Below are 7,060 nucleotides of genomic sequence, written 5' to 3' on the forward strand. Positions count from 1 at the left end.
TATCCAACTTGGTGATAACCGGATGAACAGTAGTGGGAATCAGCTTGTAACATAGAGATGTCGGATCTATACAGAGAAATGGGAAACTTTAGCAAAGGCTATGGAAGGCCCAACAGATCAGTCCATGGCTGTTCAGACTGCAGGGCTTTGTAGGAGGCAGAGGGAGACCTCGGGAACCCTCTTTTGCAGCCTTGGATTTTCCAAGGTCCTGTCGGAAAAGATGCACTGAGGGACCAGCCATGAGCAGGCAGCAGAGCGAGGCATGGTGCTGCCATCGTGTGCTGGCTCGACTGTTTCCACTGCTCATGCCTTCATTCTCTAGATCTTATCTGATCTTGCAGGCTCAGCTGTGTTCTGCTGAGCTAGCTTCCTTCCTGGGAGAAATGAAATGGTTTTAGTGACAGCTTTAAGTCACTTTTGAAAACAAGGCAGTGTGCATAACAAAGGGCTGCTTTTGCTAGAACAGAAGCGCAGTGATTTTTTTGTCCTTTTTCTTTTCCAATGACTAGAGGCTTGTCGACCCTGGACGTATCCTCAATTTGGGAGCTAGAGGTGTTGCTCAGTGGTAGAGAGCTTGCCAAGCAAGCACGAGTTCCTGGTTTAATCCTCAGCACTGGAAACAAAACAAAACAAAACCACATTTAATTTGAGTTCACCTTTTCCCTCTGTGAAATGGGAAGATAGGTACCAGTAACAAGAGATAGACTGGAGAGGCCACAGATAAAAGGCCTGTCTTTTTTGCAGCACCAAATTATCCTTTTGGGCCACTTTATAAAGTAAAGGAGTTGGTCTAAATTGCCAAGATTTGTGACTTGAATTAGATAGTTTAACATCAAATGCTCATAGTTATTTATCGCACACAATGAAAATGTATCAAGGGCAGTGGTGGTGCACGCCTTTAATCCCAGCACTCAAGAGGCAGAGGCAGGTGGATCTCTGTGAGTTTGAGACCAGCCTGGGGGCTACAAGAACTAGTTCCGGGACAGGTTCCAAAGCAACATAGAAACCCTGTCTCGAAAAACAAAGCAAAACAAAAAAAGAAAGAAAGAAAGAAAGAAAGAAAGAAAGAAAGAAAGAAAGAAAGAAAATATATCAAGGCTGGCTCAGTGAATAAAACACTTTCTGTGCAAAGCTGATGATCACAAGTTTGAAGTGAACTTATGTTACATATGAGAATGCCTAAAAGTTAAGAGTAAAGTAAGAACACATTTTCATTTTTTTTTTTTTTAAAAGATCCTAATGCTGGAGCTTAAGAGATGGCTCAGCAGTTACAAGCACTTGACACTTTCTGTCAGTTTGGTTCCCAGCACCCTGGTTGGGTTGCTCACAACCACCTTTAACTTTAGCTCCCGGGTATCTGATGCCCTCTTCAGGCCTCAGTGGGCACTTGCGTGCGTGTGCGCGCGCACACACACACACACACACACACACACTCAAAATAAATACTAATGCTAACAATAGAAAGAAAAAAGAAAACCCAAATGGCATTAAAGTTGGGCATGGTAGCACAAGCTTGTAATGTCCTTGCTAGGGAGGGAGAGATGGGCGGGGCAATGGAGGTTGTGGAGATTGAGGTTATGGGGAAGTTATTGTCTAATGGGCATGGAGCTCACTGTAGGAGGATGAAAACATTCTGGAGAAGGGCAGCGGTGATGGTCGCACGATCATGTGAATGCATTTGATGCCACTGGATTGCATTTGGAAACAGTCAAAATGGTAAATACTTACGGTGACAAAAAATGAAGAGAAGTAGGGTAGGGAGAACAGAGATGGTGGAATGAGTAGGTAGAATGGACAGACAACTATTCCTGTGGAGGCAGAATTAAGTTGTAAAAGAAGATAATAGATTTGATTTTATTTTTCTTTCCTACACTCACTGTGGTTACTCTCTGTGGGGGCTTGAATGAGGATGGTCTCCTTAGACTCATATTTTTGAATACTTGGTCCCCGATTGGAGGAACTGACTGGGAAGGTGTGAGGTGGGGCCTTGTTGGAGGATGTGTTTCACTCTCTCTCCTCTGTCTCTGTCTCTATCCTCTCCTCTCTACTCCTGTCCCCTCTTTTCCTTTCCTCTCTTCCCCTTTCCTCTATTCTCCTCACCTCTCTTCTCTTTTCCTCTCTTTCTCCCCTCCCTTCCCTCCCTCCCCTCTTCTCTCCTGTTTGTGTATCAAGATGTGATCTCTTTTCTGTTCATTCACCCCACCACCATGGACTCTATCCCTTTGAAACTGTAAGCCAAAGTAAATGTTTGTTTTTTTTTTTTTTAAATTGCCTTGGTCATGGTGTTGTGTTACAGCAACAGAAAAGTAACTAAGACATTTCTTTTTCCTTCTTCATTTCCCCCCAAATATCCATAAAGGAAAAGAACCCATAGCTCCAACTACAAAAAGTGTGCTGGAAATAATCCCATCTCATCTCTAAACATTTTCTCCTTGCTTACACTGTCTTTTCTTCCTCCTGGTCCCCTCACAACAGGGTAGGAAAACCTGACTAGAAAAGTCAGCGGATCCTAACATTTTTCATATGCACGAACAGCTCAAGAATAAGAAATGTACTGTATGTGTGTAACTAAAGGTCTGCCACTTTACAAAGCACACACACAGTAAAGAAGCTTTTTTTCTCTATTGTCCACAAAGACAGGAGGGTCCGACAGAATACAAGTGCACCCTGGGTGACTTTTCTACATCTGCTTTGCAAAACAGGCATTTTAACATAATGTTGGAGATTAAATTATACTTCCCTCCATGTTATCTCTTTGCCCAGCTCCATATTTATAGTTAGGTGGCCATGATCCTTGCTTATGGGGAAAACTCCAGGTAGAGCTTTATACACTTATGACTGGTAGGCTCAGCCCTGCAGATAATCTGAATAATAACAGACATTTAAAGTTTTAGTTGTTTAAAAATTGGGAAGTTGGGTATGATAGTGCACACCCATACTTCCAGAACTCAGGAGGCTGTGGATCATGAGTTTGAAGGCACCCTGGGCAACATAGAAAAGTTTTGTCCAAAATAAAATAAAAAATACAAGTTAGGAGACTTCACATAAAAATCCAGAGTACTGGCTTTTCTTCCATCCTGGAAGGTAGTTTGAGCAATCTCCTTTGTCTACCAGCTGAGTCAGAATTCACTCTCAGGAATGTATCAGTCTGTTCACTGGGATAGCTGGTGCTACTGTCTCAAAGAACCCTTTAGACATCAGAGGCATCATTCAAAAGAAACTGGTGCTCAGGTGTCTTCTGTCTCATGTGTACTAGTTTAGTAAATAAAAAAAAAATCAAATAGGAGCTTACTCCCAGCACTTGGGAAGCAGAGGCAGGCAGATCTCTGTGACTTCCAGGCCAGCCTGGTCTAAGAACTAATTCTAGGACAGCCATGGCTACACACACACACACACACACACACAACCAAATCAGATGCATCATGGGAAAGGACAGGTGCAATTAGGAAAAACAAATATATGACCAAATCTATCCATCAAAGCAGAGGACCACACAAACTATAGCCCTTAATACCCATATTGTTCTCTTGGACCCCACAGAGTCCTTGAGTGCTCTTACCCCTATGGCCCACTGTCAGTCCTGCTAGGTCCCTCTGCAATCTGCACTGTCTGTTTGCCCTGAATAAAGTTATCTCAATTCTTTTCAATTTTATTTGAGCCCTTGTTTTCAATTCTTTAGTTAGCAGACCAACTCAGACCATTGGTAGCCTAGGAGATTCCTTCAACCATCCTGGACAGCCTGCTAGTCTGTTTTCATAAGGGAAAGGGAAAGCAAAGATACATCCATTTTTTAATTGCATTGCTCTGTAAATGACAAACTTACCCTTCACACACATCCCATTGGTGGATTCCCCACCACATGACTGCTTGGATAGCAGGGAGCTGCAGTGTACCAGACAGTTCAGGGCAGCCACTTCCTGATGATGACTCTAGTCTGTGCATGGTGAGTATAGACATGTGGTGGCCATTATGAATTCTGCCACAGATGGGCAAGTTCTGTGGAGTATTTAAACAGGTAAAGGTGTGTTATATTTGTTTATGCTGCATTTGTTTAATAATGTAAGGATGTGTGCTTTATTGTAGGAGGGAGGCCTGCTTGTTGGTTCCTGGCCACCTGGCTAGCTTAGACCTGAAATAATTATACAGGAACTGTATTACTTAAATCACCGTTTGGCCCATTAGCTCTAGCTTCTTATTGGCAAACTCTTACATCTTAGTTTAACCCATATATATCCCTTAATCTGTGTATCACCACGAGGTTGTGGTCTACCAGCAAAGTTTCAGCAGTCTATCTATGGTGGCTCCCTGGCGTCTTCCTGACTCTGCCCTCTTTCTCCCAGCATACAGCCTAGCTTTTTCTTCCTAGTTCTGTTCTGCCCTTGCTGTAGGCGCAAAGCAGTTCTTTATTCATTAACCAATAAAAGTAACACATAGACAGAAGGCCCTCCCACACCACTTCATTATGAAAAGATATGTTGCTGTTTCACCTTGCCTGCCTAATGTTTATTAGATTGGTTTGATAAAAAGCTGAACAGCCAGCAGCTAGGCAGGAGAGTAATAAGCACGACTGGTGAGCAGAGAGAAAAAACTGAGAAATCTAAGCTTGAGAAGACTGAGAGAGAAGAGAGGAGAGGTCAAGGAGAAAGGTAGTACATACCCGGGGCCAGAAGACACACTCAGGCAGGCAGCCAGAGACAGCAGAACAGTAAGATATACAGAAAGAAAAAAGGTAAAAAGCCCTGAGGCAGAATGAAGATGAAGAGAAACAGGTTAAGTTATAAGAGCCAGCAAGGAAAGAGCTAAGCTAAGGCCGAGTATTCAAAACTATTAAGTCTCTGTGTCATGATTTGGGAGCTGGTCTGTGGCTTAAAAGAAAAAGCCTGGTTCAGGCATGTATTCTCAGTTTACCACAGTCCTCTCATTCTTACTTCTGGGTGGTTCCTAGAGGCCTGTATTTGTGGCTCTATTCCCCTGCCCTAAGCTTAAGGAAGCATAGAAAGAGACAAACTTTAGTTACAACAAAATAGAGATTCATGTTGTACAGGAAGGCGTTTAAAGTTTAAGATGTGTGGATGGGGGACTGAGAGAGATTTTCCTGGGTTGGAAGGAAGAAGCACAGACCAGTGGTGGTCCAAGCCAGAGCGTGCATGTGATCAGTTTCCACGACACATGGTACTGGAAACTGCAGGCCACCAGGGAAGAATGGCTCCGTGGCATGTCTTAGCATGTGGAATGATAACCACCTGTGTCACATATGGGGTTCAGGAGTAATCGGAAACTAAGAGACGAACAGACATAGAAAATTGGATGGTAGAGATAACAGTCATGTTTCCTGGGGAGAGAGGGCAAAATGAATGTGTGTTCCTTTTCCCCTGTCAGTGGGTAGGGAGACAGACCCAGCATTGCACCAGCAGCCTGTAGAATCCTCTCTCCCTTAGTGACCTCTGCTCAGACAAAGCCAGATCGCCGACTGTGCAGCAGAAAACAATTTCAGGACAAGTCAGCGTGAAGTGGTGAGTGCGTTCATTAAATATTTAGACGTAGACACATTTGAGGAGGGTAATACACACTGAAGACATGGGTGTCACACGTGGGTGTCTTTGCAGTGGTTAAATGTGTCATCCTGTGGCTTTAAATTACATGTCCACAGGCTGTAATTTACAAGAGTTTAAAGATTAAGGACAGCTTACAACTTTCATTAGAAATTAAGTAAATGTATGAGCTAGTTTACTTATTTCTCTTAAAGAAGTTCCTTTGGACAATGGAGTTGTGAGATGGTTTTGTGAGGTGCATGGTTGATATTTAGGGATGAGAGGGTCACACACATTCTGCTTTTACATATTTGTTTACTTATTTTGTAGGGAGGCACACACTTGCCATGGCTCAGGTCATGGTTCAGGTTTGGTGGCTAGCCCTTTCACCCACTGAGCCATCTCGATGGCCCTGCTGACAAGCATTCTGTCTCTAAGCAAGCTCATGCTGAGACTTGAACCCAGGGTTGAGCTATATTTCCAGTCCTAGTTGTTTGTTTTTAGCATGTTTATTTGGGGTGTCTTTAGGAAAACACACATTATCTCTGTTGGCAATTTGGGCCTTTGTCAGTTGTGTTGAATTTTTAATTTTTTTTGCATATAGGTGTTTTGTTTGTATGAAGGTCAGAGGTGGTATTGGGCATCAAGTCTCCTGAGATTGGAGTTAAGAAATGGTTATGAATCATTATGTGGGTGACTGGGAATCAAACAGAGGGCCATGGGAAGAGCCGTCTCAATCACTGAGCCATCACTCCAGCTCTGCATTGAGTTTCTTGGTGCTCATTCAACGTACCAAAGTGTTGAGGACTTTTAATTTTTTCTGTCCTTCTATCTTGCCTCATCTCTACTCACTCTCTGGGACCTGTGTTTAGAGTTCCAAGAAGACCAAAGGCAAACACTGGTGTAGCAGAGTAACTGCAGGAGTGTGTGTGTGTGTGTGTGTGTGATATGTGTGGTTGTTGTGTAAAACCACTGTATTACATAAAACAGTGGGTTTGTTGCAAATCTTATCTGAGTTTAAGGGCTGGGACTGAAACTATTCAGTTATGCAATTTTCTTTCTTTGTTTTTGTTAGCTGTTTTTGTTTTTTTCAGACAGGGTTTCTCTGTGTAGCCCTGGCTGTTGTGTCCTGGAACTTGTTCTGTAAACCAGGCTGGCCTTGAACTCAAGATCAGCCTACCTCTATCCCCAGAGTGCTGAGATAAAAGGCATGAGAACCATGTCCAGTTCCAATTGTGCAATTTTTCTAAATTAAGGTGCTGAAGTAGGCAGTGACATTAGTCTATTCAGTGTTTTCTTTTTTTCTTTACTCGAAGCAGTGTTTCTGTTCTCAGCCACATCCCTTCAACAAGCTACAGAAAACAGAGTCCAAATTCCCAAAGAAAGAATTGAGGTCATAGATGCTGTGGTTGGTTATTAACACTCAGTAGGCACTTGTGCCTACTCCTGGCATCCATTGCATGATGATGAACTTGGGAAAATGTTTTTCTAGTAAAGGAATCTGGGTTAAACTGCAAAGTAGAAAAAAA

This window comes from Chionomys nivalis, chromosome 8 (assembly GCF_950005125.1).
Source record: "Chionomys nivalis chromosome 8, mChiNiv1.1, whole genome shotgun sequence".
In the NCBI taxonomy this organism is placed as follows: domain Eukaryota; kingdom Metazoa; phylum Chordata; class Mammalia; order Rodentia; family Cricetidae; genus Chionomys; species Chionomys nivalis.